The sequence below is a fragment of the Ailuropoda melanoleuca genome, chromosome 11, assembly GCF_002007445.2.
Source record: "Ailuropoda melanoleuca isolate Jingjing chromosome 11, ASM200744v2, whole genome shotgun sequence".
Classification (NCBI taxonomy): domain Eukaryota; kingdom Metazoa; phylum Chordata; class Mammalia; order Carnivora; family Ursidae; genus Ailuropoda; species Ailuropoda melanoleuca.
The window spans coordinates 97141330-97162084 of record NC_048228.1 but is presented as its reverse complement, the minus strand read 5'-3'; the positions used below and the strand labels follow the sequence as shown (position 1 = coordinate 97162084).

Sequence of the window (20755 nt, the reverse complement as noted above, 5' to 3'; positions counted from 1 at the left end):
CCCTATAGAAAAGGCTGTTCACGTTGATTGAGCTCCTGAGTCAGGTCAAGTAAAGATAAGTCCTGTGAGTGGGGATTTCTAGGTGTTTTAAAATTATACCTGGGATTTAATTCATAGCGATATGACTGAATGATGGCACGCAGAGGCCAATGCCACTGAAAGAAGAATTTCTTGCTTATACTTCTTGGTCGAAGGGGACCCACCACACCAGGTAGCGCCACAGGGGAAATACCAGGGTTGGTTAGGTAGAAGCAGGAATGCGGGAAAGGCCTCAGCTGGAACATTCATAGAGGTTTCTTTTTTTTTTTTTAAATAATTTTTTATTATGTTATGTTAGTCATATACAGTACATCCTTAGTTTTTGATGTAGTGTTCCATGATTCATTATTTGCTTATAACACCCAGTGCTCCATACAATATGTGCCCTCCTTAATACCCATCACTGGCCTATCTCAATCCCCCATCCCCCTCCCCTCTGAAGCCCTCAGTTTGTTTCCCAGAGTCTACAGNTTTTTGATGTAGTGTTCCATGATTCATTATTTGCTTATAACACCCAGTGCTCCATACAATATGTGCCCTCCTTAATACCCATCACTGGCCTATCTCAATCCCCCATCCCCCTCCCCTCTGAAGCCCTCAGTTTGTTTCCCAGAGTCTACAGTCTCTCATGGTTCATTCCCCCTCTGTTTACCCCCCCTTCATTCTTCCCTTCCTTCTCCTACCGATCTTCCTGCTATTTCTTATGTTGAGTAGATGAGTGAAACCGTATGATAATTGTCTTTCTCTGCTTGACTTATTTCACTTAGCATAATCTCTTCCAGTCCCGTCCATGTTGCTGCAAATGTTGGGTAATTGTTCTTTCTGATGGCTGAGTAATATTCCATTGTATATATGGACCACATCTTCTTAATCCAGTCATCTGTTGAAGGGCATCTTGGCTGCTTCCACAGTTTGGCTATTGTGGACAATGCTGCTGTGAACATTGGGGTGCATATGGCCCTTCTCTTCACTACGTCTGTATCTTTGGGGTAAACACCCAGTAGTGCAATGGCTGGATCATAGGGTAGCTCAATTTTTAACTAAATTTTTAAGGGACCTCCACACTGTTTTCCAAAGTGGCTGTACCAACTTGCATTCCCACCAACAATGTAGGAGGCATCCCCTTTCTCCACATCCTCTCCAACATTTGTGGTTTGCTGCCTTGTCAATTTTTGCCATTCTAACTGGTGTAAGGTGGTATCTCAATGTGGTTTTGATTTGAATTTCCCTGATGGCTAATGATTTTGAACATTTTTTCATGTGTCTGTTAGCCATTTGTATGTCTTCATTGGAAAAGTGTCTGAAGGAAAGGCAAGGCAAAATAAACAGTTTAGAATTGGCCAGTTTGAATAATTCTGGCATACTTGGGGCTATAGGTGTGATCTCTAGTTGCCTGGTAACTGGCCCTAAGATGATTTAGGGCAGGGGAAATGTTGGCTTGCTGTGTGAGAATCAGATAAGTAGGTGGGTAGGGACACAGGCTTGGATTTGCACATGAAAGGTACATTTCAAGGAAGCTGACATGCAGGAGAGAGATAAACATGTGGCTGATAGTTTGGCCCTATGATTAGTGAGTGCCAAACAGACATGCAGAATTGAAGAGCGCACTGTTAGAACGCCAGGGAGCTGCCAGAGGGCTCAAATAATGATAATTCTCTTGTAATGGAGATTTTGGGGGGATTTCAAGTATATTCCACCCCTTCCGTTAGCTGTGAGATGCTATTTTTCGTAAGTATTATAGTTGCAGGGCTATTGGTTTTCAACCCCACTCTGGAGCTCAGGAGCGAGGATGGGAATAGGGTTAAGTTAAAGCACCATAACACTTATTGTTCTTACTGAAAACCAGTCATTTTTCTTTAATAAACACTCCTTGGGTTGTTTCAAGCCTTTTGGTAATTTTCAGAGTTCTGAAAATGTTAATTTAGATAATATTTGCCAGTGTGCTGATTGCCTTCATGGAGGAGCAGATTTTCAGAGATTCTGCTGTTCCAGAACTGTTTTCCCCTCTCTTTTGTTGAGTTAGTGATGTTTAGAGACCCTTGCTGGCTGTTCATCTTTGTGTTTGAGAAATCCTCAGTGCTTCAGTGTGAATGATAATTTCGGGGACAGAATTCGGTGATTGTGGGTGAAAGGCAAGATGCGTATACAGGCAGGATACGCTGGACTTGTGGATATGGGGGCTTGGGTGGAGCTAGCTACCTGGGCACTGTCTTAACCCTCCATCACAAGCGTGTCTGTAGACCAGAGCAGTGAGTCTACTGTTCATTTCTCATTATGAAGAAGCACAGAGAAGGGCTGACTTGCATAGCAGCTCTGATTACAGTTGCCCAACTGACACCCTGATGGGAGCTAAAGGGCTTCTCCTGATCCTTGTACTAATTATATCTGGCCTAGAACACTGGTAGGACTTTCACAACATTCTTCTGAGTATATTTGGTGTTGTGATTCCGTACGTTCATCTGATCCCTTTGTTTTTTATCTTTCAGTGATTCCTCCAAATTTCTGGTCCACTGATGACGTGCTTACTTTTGGTCCACAGATAACAAAATTATTTCTTTTTTAAAATTTTGTTTATTTATTTATTTATTTGACAGAAAGAGAGACACAGTGATGGAGGGAACACAAGCAGGGGGAGAGGGAGAGGGAGACACAGACTCCCCACTGAGCAGGGAGCCTGATGCAGGGCTTGATCCTAGGACTCTGGGATCATGACCTGAGCTGAAGGCAGACACCTAATGACTGAGCCACCCAGGCACACCACAAAATTATTTCTTCATCCTTTTCTTTTTCTTCTCCATTTTCATCCCCACGGCTCTTCTTCATCCCCACTTTTTCCTCTTCCTTTTCCCCTCTTCTTCCTATATATTTCATCTGTCATTTCTAGAGATTTGGGGCAGGGAGGGGGGAAATCTAACCTGATCCACCATCTTAAACCAAGTCTGAGCATTATGTACAATAGTGAAATATAAAAACACCTTCAGTGAAGAATGATTAATTAAATTGCAGTACACAAACATAGTGATACATCATACAACCATGAAATATATATGTTGGAAGAATGCTTAATTCTGTGCTAAATTTGTGATACATTAAGTATAAAAAGAAGCGGGGCGCCTGGGTGGCACAGCGGTTGGGCGTCTGCCTTCGGCTCAGGGCGTGATCTCAGCATTATGGGATCGAGCCCCACATCAGGCTCTTCTGCTGTGAGCCTGCTTCTTCCTCTCCCACTCCCCCTGCTTGTGTTCCCTCTCTTCTCTGGCTGTCTCTATCTCTGTCAAATAAATAAATAAAATNCTTGCTATGAGCCTGCTTCTTCCTCTCCCACTCCCCCTGCTTGTGTTCCCTCTCTTCTCTGGCTGTCTCTATCTCTGTCAAATAAATAAATAAAATAAAAAAAAAGTATAAAAAGAAGCTTCAAGACTGTATTTATAGTACGATTAAAATAATAAACAAAAGAAAGCATTACTAAATTCCTAGAAAAAGAAAACTGGGTGGGATATGCCAAAATATTATCCAAGCACCAGCCACATAATTGTAAAATATATCCCACCACTTAAAGGTTAATGGCTAGTGGTTAAGTAGTGCCTGTAATTCCTTACGTGCTCTGGTCCCTAGGTAATCTGTCACATCGTTTCTGACTATTCTCCCCCTTGCTTGCACAACTATGGCCACACTGACTTCTTTTTTGTTTCTTGAACATAGCAAACTTGCTTCTGCCTCAGGCCTTTTCTCTTTACAGTTTCCTGTGCGTGGTACATTCTTTCCCCAGGTATGCTTATAGTTTGGTCCCTTATTTCATTCAGGCTTCTGATCTAACTTCACCTGCTCAGACCATCCCATAAAAATAGCATCGTTGTCTTCAGTATCACTCTCTGCCCCCTTTTACTGTTTTTCCTTTGTAACACATTACTATTTAAATATATTTGTTCATTTCTTCCCCCATTAGAGGATGCATGCTATGAAATCAGAGACTTTGTCTTGTTCACTGATCTGTTTTCTGGTCCTAGAACAGTGTTTGCACATAGTGGGTACTTAATAAATATTTGTGAAATACATGTTTTTGTGAATGAATATCTGACATAAAACAAGCAACCTGTTACTTTATCTTATTATTCTAATTAACAAAATATATCTGGAACCTAACTTCCTATTGGTTTGAAGAGTTAATATGTAGTATGGAAGCAAATGTATACATTACACAACATAGATTTTACAAATCATACTTTTTAAAGAACTGCTAGCAGTGGATGAAGCTCTATTCTATTATAGGGTTGGCTTTTTGATTTGTCAGAAAAATTAAATAAGGTAAGTGAGAATATAATCATTTGTTGAGTGCCCACTATATTGTATTTTTATGCATAATCTTAATTAGTATTTGCTACATACATGTGAAACAGATTATCATCCCCAATTTGCAGATGAGGAACTTGAGGCCAAGAGGATAAATCATTTGATGAAAGTAGAAAAAATAAGTCATAGAGTCTAGATTCAAACCTACATCTTCAAGCTCTAAATCCATTGCTTTCTCCCTAGATTAATTCACTGATTTTGAAAATATTTATTAACTTCCGTTGTGCCAGGCTCTGTTTTATACAGTAAGGATATGGCAGTGAGCAAAGCAGAAAAAATCCTTTTGTGTTGTTACAGTCTAGTGTTGGGAGAACAAGAGACAGAAAAACAACAATAAATTTATAAGTAAAAAGTATGTGAGATGCCCGATTAGATGGTGACGAGTTCCATGGAGAAAGTGAAGCTGAGGAGATAGGGGTGCTGGAACGGGTACTGATGGTGATGGAGTTATCATTTTATTTTATTTATTAATATATTTTTTTAGAGCGGGGGAGAGAGTGAAAGAGAGGGAGTGAGAGGATCCCAAGAAGGCTCCACACGCAGCACTGAGTCTGACACAGGGCTCGATCTCACAACCCTGAGATCATGACCTGGTCTGAAATCAAGAGTTAGATGCTTAACTGACTGAGCCACCCAGGTGTCCTGAGTTAGCATTTTAAATAATGTGGTTGGGAAAGACTTTACTGAGAAAATGACATCTGAACGTCGATCATCTGGGTAAAGAGCATCCTGGGCAGAGGGGACAGCAAGTGTAAAGGCTCTGAGGTACCGTGTATTTGATGTATTTGAGAAAAAGCGAGGAAGCCAGTGTGGCTGGAGTAGAAGAATCAAAGTGGAGAGTAACAGGAGATCAATGTCAGGCGGGTAAAGGAGAGGGAATTCGATAGTTAAAGACTTTGTAGGAGAACTTAAGGACTTTGGCATTTACTCTGTGAGTAAACAGAGGAGCTTTTGGACAGGTTTGAACAGAAGAATGAGGTGATAAGATTTATACGTTAAAAGGATTCATGTGATTTATGTTTACTGAACAGATGTGGCTTGGAAGACCAAAAGTTTAGTTTTTATCCATCTTAAGTTTGAGATGCCTGACATCTCAAGTAGAAATATTGAGCAGGCAATCAAACACAGAGTCTGGAATCCAAGTGAGAGGTCTGAGCTGGAGATATAAATTTGGAAATTGTCAGCATATTGATGGTATTTAAAGTAATATGTTTGCATGAGAGCACCTAGGGAATGAGTGAAGATGGGAAAGAGGTCCAAAGATTGAAACCTGGGGCTCCATCATTAAGAACTAGCAAAAGAGACTGAGAAGGAGCATCCCAGGAGGCAGGAAGACAACCAGGAGAATGAGGTGTCCTAGAAGCCAAGAGAAGCAAGCGCTGAAAGGAGGAGCAAGTAGTCAACTGGTTAAAATGGTCTGGAACTGTGGAAGGAAGAGGAAAGGGAGAAATATTTAGAGATCTGTCCCTTTGTTTCAGCTGAGAGAATTTTCTTCCTCCCCAGATCCTCTGTAAGTTCAGCCATGTGGTGATGTAAGGTGATGGGCTGGGTTGGGTGCCATGGTTGACTTGTTTTTGGTATGTGTAATCCCCCTGTCCCTTCTCGCCCTGATTACTGAAGATCCTGGCGAGGAATCTATCCATGGGGATCTGTGCATTTGCTATGTCTGGCTTCTAGATGAGTAAATACAAATGCTGCTTTATCAATTTACAGTACAATTGCTCTGTGGCCAAAAGCAGAGTTGGAAGTCTGCCTCCAACTGCCTCCAGGATAGAGGCCAAACTCTTCAGCACACCATATCGGTCTTCATCAGATGGCTTCATTTGTTGCCATCCTCCCACTTTTCCACCTCCTCTAATTCCCCTCCTTCTCCTCCCCCTACCACACATCTCCTATGCTCCATTCACACTGGACTTCTTGCTCTTTTCTAGGCACACTGTGCTTTTCCACTGTTCTGCCCTTCACACATGCTATTCCTTATGCTTGCAATGTCCTTCCCTGCTTTTCTGTTCACGAAGGCATTACCAGTCCTTGGAAGGCCAGCTCATTTGGAATTTCTGCTGTGAAGTCTTTCTAATCCTCAGGCTGGAATATTTCTTTCTTTCTCTGCTTATTCATCTATGGAATTTTCAGTGTATTGAATTGTTTATATGTCTGACATTTCTCATCAGATTTTATGATCCCCATAGTCAAGGATCTTACTAATCTCAGTATTCCCTACTCTAACTGGCACGTAGTAGGTACTTAATGATAATAATAGCTAACTTAAAAAAAACCTTTATAATATGCTTGCTTTTTCTTAGTGCTTTTGCATGTATTTTTTCTCATTTTATCCTCATAACAACTCTCTGAGGTAAGATCAATTATTTTCCCAGGCTATAGGTGAAGAAACTGAGATTCACAGTAGTTATGAAATGGCCAAAGGTTACATAATCTAGACTTCAAATCTCTTGACTGTGGGGACTGAGCACTTAATTTCTGTTCTACACATTTTGATAAAAGAGAAAGGAAAGAAGGGTTGGGAATGGAAGTTCTTTTTGGGTTTTGGGGTGTCCAAAGCTCCCATATTTTCAACTTTCTTTAATTTCTAAACTAATGTGCCTTGCATTTACCATCTTTCTAAATGATTATGTGGCATCCTTTCCCCTTTCACATGTATTATAATAGTCCTATTTGTTTATCCAGGAAATGTTCAGTAAGGATCTGTGCCTTAGGTGTGCCTAGCCAGGCAACTATGTCCAGACTAGTGTCCAGGCAAAGTCTCCATGTAATCAGGAGTGGTGGGGCAGGAGAGCTGCGGAACCATTGAAGAGGCAGGTCTACCACATTGTGGAGGTCCTGGAGGAATCCATCGCATTGTGTTCTCCTGTGAATGGTGACTTCAGGGCAGATGGTAGAAAGAGAGAGGTGAGTAGATGGTCAGCTATATGTATGTCAACTTGGCTAGGCTGTGATCCCCATTTAGTCAATCAAATACTCTTCTGGGTGTTTCCGGGAAGGTATTTGGTAGATGGTTAACATCTATAATCAGTTGACGCTAAGTAAGGGATTATCCTGAAAAATCTGGGTGGGCCTGATCCAACTCATTGAAAGTCCCCATGAACAGAATTGAGGTTTCCTGGAGGAAGAAGAAATTCCACCTGTGGGCTTGCAAGTGTCAGCTCCTCTAGGGGAGTTTCCAGCATGCCCTTGTTCACAGCCTGTCTGGAGGATTTTGGACTTGCCTAGCCAGCCCTACAACTGTGTAAGCCAATTCCTTGCAAGAAATCTCTCTCTTTATCTTTGTCTCTCTATAGCTCTACATATCCTTTGTCTTTATATATCCTATTGGTTCTGTTTTTCTGGTGGAAGTCTGACTGATATAGTGAGCAAGTCAAAAGAATGTCTATAACAAAAGTTAAAAAGGAAAAATAACCGAGTAAAAGAAAGAGAAGAATATGATAACATTATAATAGATAATATGAGGAAAGGTCAAGGAGTATAATTGGAGGATTAATTGTCATCCCTTAAGATTCTGCTTGGGTTCTTCCTTATCCACACTGCCTTCTTTTGCCTCCTAGCCTGGGCAATTATACTTATTTTGTCTTGTCTGTTGTCATCTATCATGGCAAAGGTATTGTAATTACAACCTGATATGTTGTGATCCCCACCCTGCTTTCCCATGCCCTGGTATGTAAGTTTTGAGACCTTAGAGTATAATTCATTGCCTTATCCCTAGTACCCAGTGCAGTGCTTGACTCATATTAGGAGCTGAGAAAATATTTGTTGATAAGTGGATGAGAGTTCACAGCCTTAGGAGTTCAGAGATGCCCAGCCCAGGCCAGCCCATGGACCAAGGAGAGCTTCTGGAAGAAGCAGCCTCTGTGAACCATCAGAAGGGAAACTCCAGCCATGTGTCTTGGATCTCTTTCCCTCCTTCCATTTATTGATGCCTTCAGGAGCACACAACTTGCTGGGTCCCCTTCTCTGCAAGATGGCCCCTCCAACATACTTCTAGCGCCTTCAGGAAATGGCAGCCAGGGTTTCCTACTGGATACTCCTACATTGAAAGATCCACTAGCCATTTTGCAACACACTGGCAACTCTCACAAGAGTACCCAGATATCTTGAGGGTCTTGTGGGTGTTTCCATCTTCACCACATATTTTCCCTGGGCTCCTTTCATCCTTCTCTTTTTTGGCACCAGAGTTTGAACCATCTCAGAAGGACACAGATGTTCTGCATTGGTGTTCTATCTTTGCAAAGTGAGAGGCAAAGGCTTTTCCCTGCAGGAAACAGAGCAGAGGTTCTTCTAGAAGGAAAACATCCACTCTAGGGATGCTCTGAGAGGGTCCAGGCATTGACTTCCTCCTGCAGACTTTCCTCTGAAATTAGGACTCACTTCCTGGGAACTACATGGAAAGGAAGATGTGAAACACCTTCTTCCTTCTATTCCTTAGGGATCTGCACCCTTTGAACTTATTTTGTTGTCTGCTTCTCATCTCTTTGGTGGAAGCTAAAGGAAACAGCCACCTCATGCTTCTTCATTGAACAAAAATCCCCCATGCCCTACCCTTTGGCCCAGGACATGTTCAGCTCTTTTAATATAGCAATGCCACCACATATCCCATTTCTGATGAGCCAGTGCATTTATATGTCACTCAAATATTTGCTCCTATTATAAATACTCAATGGCGCCAGCAGGCTAGGAGCTGGTGATACCACCTGAGCCAGGTTCTGGCTATATGGGAGCCCACTTGACAGGTCAGTTTCTCTGCCAGGCTGCTTTTGTGGGCTGCAGGCTATTTCTTCACAGCTAGTCCTCTGGAATAGCTTCCCAGGGCTCTGCTCTATGACAAGGGATGAGGATGGGGACAGGATTGCTTCTCATCGTTCCTTCCACTGCCCATGCTGCTTTGGGGTTGCCTGCCAGAGCTGCTAATTGCTGATAAGAAACGATTTCTCCCAATTGTTGCAGGAACTAGAATTGATAGTAAAAATGAAAATACAACAGGGGAAATCTTTGATTCTAGGACTGGGGCAGGAAACAAAGAAGATGAGCCTGGTGCATCTTATAGTACTCAAAAGTAAGGAAGAGCCAACACTCCCCCCCAAAAAAAACCCCACATTGAAAGATATATGTCACTGGGCACAGGAGGCAATGGAAAGAAATGTCAATAGCCAAAGCTGGAACAATTTAAATCAAATAAATTTAATTTTAATAATTTTAAATGATTTAATTTTAAATAATTTAATTAAAGAATAAAAGTAATATTGGATTATAACCCAAGGTATACAATAAATATCCATGAATCTACACTGACATAGATGAATGATCAAATAAATAAATAAATAAATGAATGAGGAAGAAGAGACAAATCTCCAATGCAGAAAACATCCAAATAGTTGTGTAGATACTCCACCCTAAAGAAGGGGAGCATGACTTCTCACTCTTTAAGTGTCGGCTGCACCCACTGGCTTCTTTACAAAATGTAGACAGTATAGAATGGCAGAAAAAGTAACTGTAGAGAACAAACCTGACAAACACTACTTCAGCCAGCTGATCAAGCTTGACATTAACAGTAATTACACTGATGGTATATACCCTTGATATGATGTGGTGAAAAGGGCCCTTAACCTCTGTAATCTTCCTCCCTCAAACCCATAACCCCAGCCTAAACATGCGAACAATATCAGACAAATGTTTGGGGCATCCTGAAATACACCTGATCAGTACTACTCAAAACTGTGTAGGTCATAAAAACAAAGGAAGTCTGAGAAACTGTTACAGCCAAGAAGAGGTTAAAGGGATGTGATAAATAAATGTATTGAGTGCGGTATCCTAGATAGGATCCTGTAACGGCAAAAGGACATTAGGTAAAAAGTAAGGAAATCTTAATAAACTATGGATTTTGTTTAATAATGGTGTATAGATATTGGCTCATTAATTGTAACAAAGGTACCACATTAATGTAAGATGTTAACAATAGGGTATACTGTGTGTTAGGGAGGGTCTGTGGGAACATGGGAATGTTGTACCATTTGCTCAATTTCTCTGTAATTCTAAAATTGTTCTTAAAAAATCTGTTAAAAAAACAGAGGAGAAAAAAGGGAAAAAAGACATAAGGGCCTGCTGTGGTGGTATAGGTGTGTAGAATTAAGTGTGTGTACACACGCATACACATCCATGCACACAGAGATCAACACCTTACAACAATCTGGTAAAATGAAAGCTAAGATACTGCAAAGAAATTATTATGTCTCAACTGTCTTTTACCTCACTCATCTTCCTAGTAAGTCTTTGGCACTATTGATTCTCATGACCATGATCTCTTGGAGAGAAAGGGAGAGAAACAAGAAGGGATCTGCTGGGTGCTGTGCCTACTTGGAATACTTCCCATCTTCTTGAAACCTACCTATTGTTTAAGGTTTTGTTTATTATGGTTAAGGTACTATGAAGAGAGGTGAGGGAGAGAGTAAGTAGCTCATAGGCCAAACTCGTAGGATCTCTTAACCCTCACTCTTCAAATTCAGAATTGCCTTAAATGGAAAGGAGAACATATACTCTTTTGAAGGAAAATATCATTCTGTATGATATGTGTAATATGCCCTCTTGATGTATCACTATGGTCCAGCAATGGTCACAAATCCTCAAGAATGTTAAATTGAATTACTGAAAAGGACAGACGTTTGGCAAAAGGGTAAACAAAAACAAAAACAAAAAAGAGAGAAAGAAAGAAAAGAAAGAAAGAAAGACTTCTGGGGACTTTAGGTTCAGTGTTAGCTGTGCCTAAATTGAGAGATAAGAGAAACTGAAACGTTGTTAAAGAATGTAACAACATTGCTCTGCTTCAGGGAAATACAAGTCAAAACCACAATGAGATACCACCTCACACTAGTCAGAATGGCTAAAATTGACAACTCAGGAAGCAACAGATATTAGCAAGGATGTGGAGAAAGGGCAACCCTCTTACACTGTTGGTGGGAATGCAAACTGGTGCAACCACTCTGGAAAACAATATGGAGGTTCCTCAAAAAGTTAAAAATAGAGCTACCCTATGACCCAGCAATTGCACAATCAGATATTTATCCAAAGGATACAAACATAGTGATTTGAAAGGGCACATGCACCCCAATGTTTATAGCGACAATGTCCACAATAGCCAAAATATAGAAAAAGCCCACATGTCCATCGATAGATGAATGGATAAAGAAGATGAGGTATGTATATATAGAGATAGATAGATAGATAATGGAATATTACTAAGCCATCAAAAGGAATGAAATATTGGGGCACCTGGGTGGCACAGCGGTTAAGCGTCTGCCTTCGGCTCAGGGCGTGATCCCGGCATTGTGGGAACGAGCCCCACATCAGGCTCTTCTGCTATGAGCCTGCTTCTTCCTCTCCCATTCCCCCTGCTTGTGTTCCCTCTCTTGCTGGCTGTCTCTATCTCTGTCAAATAAATAAATAAAATCTTAAAAAAAAAAGAATGAAATATTGCCATTTGCAATGATGTGTATGGAGCTAGAGGGTATTATGCTGAGTGAAATAAGTCAGTCAGAGAAAGACAAATACCATATAATTTCACTCATACGTAGAATTTAAGAAACAAAACAGATGAACATAGAAGAAGGGAAGGAAAAATAAGATGAAAATAGAGAGGGAGGCAAATCATAAGAGACTCAGCTCTAGGAAACAAACTGAGGGTTGCTGGAGGGGAGGTGGGTATGGGGATGGGGTAAGTGGGCGATGGACATTAAAGAGGGCGCTTGATGTTATGAGCACAACAGGGTGTAATATGGGACTGATGAATCACTAAATCCTACCCCTGAAACTAATAGTATGCTATATGTTAACTAGCTTGAATTTAAATTAAAAAAAAAGAAAAAAAAGAAAAAAAATACTATGACAGAAAGAAGTAAGTTGTTTGTATTGACACATTTTCCAAACCAAAGTCAGGACATAAGGCTGGCAAGCATGAGGGAATTTATATGGACAAAGGGATGAACACTTGCAACCAAGGCTGCTTTGTGAAATCTGGGTCACAGAATCAGTGAAAAGTGAAGATGTTGGGAAAAAGAAGAGATAGGTAAGTAGGTAAAGGGGAGATAAGCTGTTGATCCTACCAATCCTATTTACCTTTTGTGATTCATGTGCATAATGGCCAAACCGATATCCAGCCTTTCTTTATTTTCTTTTCTTTTTTTTTTTTTTCCAAACTCAATGAACCCCTATTTTATTGTGTGGAAATACGCCTAGCTACAAAAGGCATTTCCCAACCTCCCTTTCAGCTGTAAGCAACCATGGCACATGGTTCTGGACAATGAAATGTAAGCAGAAGTTCTTGGGAGGGGCATCTGAGAAAATTCTTGTAAAGGAACAGACTTAGTTGCCCTTTGTCTCTACCCTCTTTTTAACTCAGACACAGACTCAACATTAGATATGAAGGAACGGTTTTGTCATAGTGATGCAGCAGAATGGAGGACACCTGCAAAGGAAGAATGATGGAGTAGGATATTAGAAAGAACCCAGATCCTTGAAGACATCACAGTGTTACTATATCATTCCTAGACTGCCAGACTCTGGACTCATTTTACATAAGAAAAATGAAACTCCTGAATTGTTTAGATCACTATTGTTATGGTTTCTGTTATTTCCAGGGGACCTCCAGCTTTAATAGATAGACCTCTTAATTGGAGTATTTGTTGCATACCACAACAATTCTTCCAAGCAGTGACTGAGAAAAAGCACTGTTAGGACTAATGCGATCTCTGCTCTACCCCATTAAGAATATAAATCTTTGAATAGAAATCTTCCTGAATATACCTTAAATGAAGTCGGTGTTGACATTTTGGTTTCTTTCCTAACTGAAAATGATACCCTGTGGCTGAGAGATGGCATGATGAAATGAAGGCCGAGGACTTTTGTTTGAGAACCACTTAATTGCCATCAACCTGTGTAATGTGTGGGAACTCTCTTAATCTTTTTATACTCCTGTTTCTTCGTACACAAAATGGGGTTAACGGTATCTTATAAGATTATTGTGAAAATGGAATGAGATATGTTGTGCATAGAATTTAGCATGACTCCTGGCAGGTTGTAAATACTCACTAGTAAATGGTGGTTATTATTTCAAATACATTCTTAAAAAGCTTTTCAAATTGTAGAGAGTTATACAAGGATAAAGCATCATTCTTCCAGTTATGACTGTGTCAGTTATGAAGCTATTACCTTTCAGCTCCAAACCCTCCTTTTCTAGATTTAGCTCCGCAAGGTTGGGGAAGTCCTCTTGAGAGCGGCTCTCTGTTGTTCCTCCATGAGGGGGCGCTAGAGGGAGACTGCGGGGCTGGAGGCGGAAGGGGCGTGCTCCTTCCTCCCTGCTTCCTGTTCCTGTGAGCTGCGCTCTGGCGAGCCTTTTGTGTATCTGGTGGCGCTTCCTTCCCAGAGTCAGAATTGAGCCCAGTTTGTGTTTTTTCCGACGCTTCCAAATATTGGGCTCCACTTGGGAGTTAGCAGCGTCAGACACACCTCCTTTTGTTAACGTATTTGTTTTTTTTGGAAAGAGACTTTGAGAAGAAAAAAACCACGGGCCAGAGAGATATGGAATAGAAAATAAATACACATGTAAGCTGTTTTGCTAATTTTTAAAATTTTTAAAGATTTATTTATTTTAGAGAGTGAGCACACGCCTGTGGTGGGGCGGGGGGCGCAGAGGGAGAGGGAGAGGATCTCCAGCAGACTCCCTCCTGAGCACAAGAGCTGACCCTGAGATCATGACCTGAGTGGAAATCAGGAGTTCTACGCCCAACCACCTGAGCTGCGCCGGCACCCCTGTTTTGCTACTTTCAAATAACCACCATAAGTTAGTACGAGAATGCCCTGCACTAAAGCTGCACAATAAGGATTCAGAGATGGAGGTGTTCCCTTCGGCAAGGCTGAAGATCTCCGTCTTTGGTATTTGGAACTTTGGCCGCAGTCCCTGTTTTTCGTGGAGACCTGGGTGTGTGGCAGAGTCCGTGCTTTTAGCCAGATTTGAATGGAAGAACGGCCACTTGGCCCAAGTAGGAGTAGATGTGTTTGGTTTTATGGGTCAGGGAACTCCCGAACTTCCCCACAATGCAGTCCTGCGGGATTGTACCTTTTGTCGAACTTCTTAATGGGTCCTTCTCTCTTACATTTCTTCAGTGTCTGAGTAGCACACTCCACAGAGTCCTGTTTGCATCTCCTCCGACATATCCCTATTTTTGATTGTGGCCTTTTGGTTGCACGTAGTTACCGTGGTTACCGTGGAGCAGGAGCTGGCACATGGAAACGGTCTCCTGGTGGATGGCAAGGCTCAGGCAGGCTGCCCCACACCTTTTTAGAAGCCTCTCCGTTTTAGGCTCTCAGGCCCGTGGGCCTCCTAGCAGCTGTCTTACCAGCACCCGCTGTGCAGCACTCCCTCCTCAGATCTCTGTTTCAGCTCTGCAGGACCCCTCTAAGCTTCTACATTTTAATAATTCCAGCCTCTTTTTGTTTCTCATCCCTAAGTGTGTTAGCTGTTTTCCTGCAGTTGCTACCTCTGTGCTGGAATCAGCCTATATTGGCTTGTGAAAGCCTATTGTTAAATTTTCAGGAATTTTGCAAGTCAGTTGTTAAACTGTTGGTAGCTGGAAATCTGCCAGTCTACCACAGTGGGAGTATTTACACCAAGGAAATTGGCAAATGCTGCAAACCAGGTTTCCCCAAAGAGAGAGCTAGTTGTAGACACTTAAAAGCCCACTATTACTTAGAGTTCTTTTTCTCCTTCAGCTACCTAGTTAATAACTTTACAGTTAGTTAAGAATACTTACAGCCAATGTTCAATTAGTTGAATATTTTCTTTATTCAATTAGTGTGGTTTCTGTATCCTGAATGGATCGTGAATGATATGTAACCTGTAGAGTTGTGCCTCTATCAACCCCAGTTGTACTCCGTGGAGACTGGTAAGTGTGTAGTTTTGTATTTTTTTGTTTTGTTTTTTGACAAATTTCTTCTGTAGAAAATGCCTGACACTTTTTATGTCCATAGCATGAGTTGATGCTGGTTCAAAGTCTTCAGCTGTAATGTGGAAAGCTATCTTGCCTGTTTTAGGATGTAGTTTGTAATTCTTTCCTCTGTGTAGAAGGGATTGAGATATGACCACTAACTGAATTTTTGCTGAGCAAGGAGGATGGTATGTTTATTGAAAAAAAAACAAAAACCGAAACAAAACAAATCAAATCCTGTTTTAAACACGTTAGGGTTCTCTGGGTCACAGGGAATCCTATTTTAAATCTTTTGTAAAAGAAAGCACCATTCCCTATTCTGGCAGTGGTATAGATTTGATTTCACATGTCAGGTTTCTAAAAAGCTAGGTATACTTGATATCTCTGATTCCTTAATATATACACTCTGGCTCTCGATAACTCTATGCTTTCTCTTGAAGCTTTTGATCTCCATTTTAACTGCATAATTTTGCTTATTAGACTTGGAGAAACCTTTCATTGGCTCTCCAAAGCTTTGATCTTGCCCAACATGTCTAGGAGGCTCCACAAGGTTATATTCTAAAAAGAGATGCCAATATTCTAACATAATCATCAAAATAACTTGTAAGAAAAAGCAAACTTTTCACACAAATCCTATATTTAAAGATGCTTTCCTTCCAATAACATTCATTAAGCGACCATCTGTTTGCCTTTGATTATCATCTGGACCACTAATAAGCGAGTTTAATCTGAGCAGTGTTATTTGCACGCTACTTCTAAATTTAGTGCTTTTCAAAGAAGTCAGCAAGGCTGGCCTCCAGGAAATACTGGCTTTGATGTAACATCTGGTTTTCAGGGAGCTTCTATGTAGTGCCCAACTGGGGGGGGGGGTGGACCAAAGGGCAAAGGGAAATCAAGTGACTTGCCCAGAGTCATGTAATTGGTTAATGACTTAACCTGCATTACCTGCGGTTTCTATCTGTGGCTAAAAGTTCTAGCCTGTTTATTTCTATTCTGTGTATTGTATAGATACTGTATATGTAGGTGTAGCCACCCCCATCCCCAGATATTCACAAACAGATAAATGTGTGGATCCGTAAGACTGATTATTAACTTATTTATTTGCATTTGTCTTTTTTGGTGTTTCCTCTCTATATTTGGAGAAGAAATTTCCCTGCATTATCTTCCTCTTAGTTAAAAAAATGATTTGAAATAACAGTAAACTGTTATTGCCTGCAAAAACTTCTCTACAAGTAAACTGATTTTTTTCCTTTCAAGGGAAATAGAAGGTCAAATTGAGTGGCTAAGTCACTTGATTTGAGGGTGACTGAAAGGCATCATCAAGAGCCAAGCTTTTTCCCTTCTCAATTGTTTTCTCCTTTTCCCCTCCTTTCCCCTTCCCTGGGCTGGAGCTAACAGAGCTGTCAATACATAATATGCATGATTAGATGGAAAGTTCAAGGTTATAATGCTTTTATTATAAAATAAATTCTTTTTTGTTACTTTACTGGGTCAATAATCAATATGTGATTTTAATATCCTAATACTAGTTATAACATAATATATTCAGTCTAATTAGTGCTTTTAGCTTTAAAGCTATTTTCACATTTATGGTTTAATTTAATCTTCTCAGGCTTTTATTATAAAATAATTTGCATATTATGTATGCTTAGGATTGTTTTCCCATCACCTAAAAGACCACTCGAATTTTTGTACAGCCAACCATATCTTAATATCTTACAAATTAAGAAAATTAAAATTCCAATCTGACAAATTGGGGTTTAAGTCTCAGTTCTACTGGCTGTGCGACCTTGGGCGAATCATTAGATCTTTCTAACCTTCAGTGTCCTCATGTGAAATACCTGTCTCATAACACCAAGAGAGTGAAATGAGATTTTATGTAAAGCTGTTAGCACAGTACTCTGATACACATTAAAAGGTCAGAAAATAGTCCTCAATTTTCTTTCTTATTCTTTTTTTTTTTTTTTCTATAAAGTACATTAGTGTCCTGTGCTGGTTTGTCCTGTGCCCATTTCTGCCTGACTCTTAGAGATTTTGTGAAAATCAGTCACCCCACCTAGTGGGGTGAGAGGGATCTTGGAAATCTTAGAAACCTGAATTACAATTTTAAATGGAATGGTGTGCAAGAGACTTTTGTATTTGGCTGGACAAGACCCATTCCCTTCGCTTTAGGTGGTGTCACCCCAAATTCCCTTTAAGAGAGTTCCTCTTGCTCTTTTCTGTGCCATCTCAGGAGTAGATCATAAAACTGATGTGTCCTTCCTTAGCCAAGGGCTGGGTATGAGACCTAAAGCATTTAAGTTGTGCTGGTTTTCCTGGGATTTTGAATCCTGGTGAAATTACACAAGGGCATGACTGTAGCTGCTCCTACTGGTAGTGCTATCACTCTGTTCTTGCGTTAAGATACCAAGTCCTGCCTTAGTTGTGGTCCTTCCCTGATCTGGTTCTCCTGCCTTCCTTTTGATTCTGAGAGCTACCCAATATCCCTTTTCTAATGTTCTTTACTGCCTAAGGTAACCAGAGTTGGTTTCTGTTGCTTGCAACCATAGAATCTCAAGCAGTAGCAAGTGGTCTGGGGACATTGCATTCCCTCTTTTTATAGATTTTTTATATAGATTAGAAAACTGGGTGAAATCCCTTGGCTGAGATCACTTAGCATGTAAGTAGCAGTATTTGGATTAATGCCTGATTATTCTGGCCACAACTCATGGACCTTCTTTACTAAATCAGGATTATGCTTAATTTGTCCTTATTCTTTTCTTTCTTGGAAACAACTCTACTTCTAGCTCCTTGTAACTGAGCCTCTTCTATTTCCTTTAGCACGTTATTTTTTGCATTCAGTCTTCACTTCCATCATTTGTTTTTCCTCCCACTTGACCGACCAAGGCAGTTATAACTCAGGTCTCATTGCTGTTCAGGGATTCAGTTAGGACAGATGCTTGTCCTTGCCCCATACTCCTTTCCACTAGTCATACTTCTGTATTTTTTATTTTGAGAAATATTAGTAATTGATTCATTAGTTGCTTCATTCATTTGTATACTCATTGAATCATTACTTAATGAGCATCTGTGATGTTCTAGGAAATTTTCTAGATGCTGGGGAGATGGCAGTGAACAATGCAATGTCCTTTGCTGTGAGGAGCTTACGTCCCCAGAGAATTTATGAGATAAAGAAAATGTTAGTAGAATGTTACTCAGTGTTAAAACTACCGGGGTAAGGATTTGGAGAAAGAGGGGTCCTAATGCATTTAGTCCGTTGAGGAGGCAACATTTCAGCAGACTTGAACCAAGTGAGGATGGTAGCACTGCGAATATCTGTGGGAGGAACATTCACTGAGATGGGCATATGCTTGGAATGTTTGAGAAATAACAAAGAGGCCAGTATGGCTGGAGGACAGTGAACAAGAACAGTGAGATCTGAGGGCTAGCAGGGGCAGACCATGTAGGGCTTTGAAGTCATAGTATGGATTCTGGACTTTTGGTGGGGGGCGGTGGGACCATGAAGTCTTGGAGCCTATTTATACTACTCAGGATCAGACTGTTAACATCTCTTCCCAACTCGGTGCTCAGTGATTTCACACAGGCTATTAAACACTGACCAGCTTACCACTGGTGGGAAGCTCTTAGAGGGTTAAGAGGAGGAAGGTGGCACAATCCCATTTATCTTTTAGAAGGGTCACTCTGGCTGTTCTGTGGAGAGCAGTTTGTAGGAGATCAAGAGTGGAAGCAGGGACACCAGTTAGGAGTCCATTGCTTTAGTCCTGGGGGTGTTGATGCTCAGAGTTTGGGAGTAGTGGTAGGCTATGCTTGAAATAGTGGGATGTGGAATGTATTTTGGAGATAGAGTGACAGTGTATGCTTAAGAATTAAATGAAGGATGTGAGCAAAAGAGAGGAATCAAACAGTGTCTCCAGATTTGGGTTCTGAGAAACTGGCTTAATGAAATACTGATTACTATCATGGGGAAGACTGGGAAGTGGCAGATTCAGGGAGGAACTTATATTCGAAAGTTGTAGTTTGGATCTCTGTTTCCAGAGTAGAAAAACAGAAACAAAGAGGAATTAATGATTGGGAAGAGTAACCATTGTTCAGAGGTCCTGCAAAGAGGAGGGTGGAACTAAGAATTCTGTTGTCAGTTGGCCAGCTTTGGTGGCAGTGAAGAATTGAAATCGAAACTGTTGAGGGCAGGTGTTAGCCTATTAGATGAAAAGTCCCTTCTTTCTTGAAGTATAAGCAGGTTTCTACCTAACATTAAAATATACTCCTTAATATAAAGATCTCAAACAAATATGCGTACAAAAAATAAAAACATTTAATCATTACCTTTCTAAGCCTCAGCCAAATTCTCACCAATTTTTTTTTTTTAAAGATTTTATTTATTTATTTGACAGAGATAGAGACAGCCAGCGAGAGAGGGAACACAAGCAGGGGGAGTGGGAGAGGAAGAAGCAGGCCCACAGCAGAGGAGCCTGACGTGGGGCTCGATCCCATAACGCCGGGATCACGCCCTGAGCCGAAGGCAGACACCTAACCGCTGTGCCACCCAGGCGCCCCTCACCAATGTTTAAAGAAATTGCTGATCATAAAGTTTCTACTGAACAATTCATCCTTTTTTAGGCGACACTGTTACCATGGTAAAAGTGTAAAATGATGGTTCAGAGAACAGGTGCTGGAGCTCAGTTGCCTGAGTTCATATCACAGTTCTGTCCTTCTCCAGCTGTGTGACTTTGGGTGCATTGATGGCACCGTCTGTCTCTGCAACTTGCAGATCTCACAGCAGAGGGGAAATGCACATGGCTGACTATGTGTTAACCCTGAAAGCTTCTTTTCAAAAGTGACAAATGTGACTTTGCCTACATTTCATTGGCCAAAAGCAGATACGTGGTCAAGCCTGATATCAACACGGTAATGTTATTTCATCTTCTCACAGAGTGGGCCAACACAAGGCCCAAGACCAAGCTTGATTACAGTATTCTTCAGAGAATGACAGCAAGTATTTTGAACACTAATACAGGTACAGGGTAATATAGGCACAGGGTAATACCCGGACCTCATCTTTAGCATCTAATGACATATGACCTTAAAGCTCTGGTTCCATATTTATTATTACTGACAGTATCAGGATTCTCTTCAAAAATGAAAAATTCTCATTAACACCTAGAAGGAACAGATCAGGGAATTATAGTCCTAGCAGCTAATTAGAAGAGAATAGCTTTCCAATTGTAGGACTTTAGATTGTGCTATCATAGTCCATTTCTTTGTGGGGGGGCAAGTTTCTGTGTGTTTTGTGTCTGGATTTTAGAATTGCTGGAATTTCTTAAATTTCTTCCCTGGCTGCCCCACAGGCATGGTGCAGAAACTCTACCACTCATTCCATCCCC

At 40.9% G+C, this 20755-nt stretch overlaps 1 pseudogene; it reads right to left on the bottom strand.

Moving 5' to 3' along the window:
* Positions 1-14390: 14390 nt before the first annotated feature.
* The window catches only part of LOC105239139, a 116105-nt pseudogene continuing 109740 nt past the window's right edge, over positions 14391-20755 (bottom strand).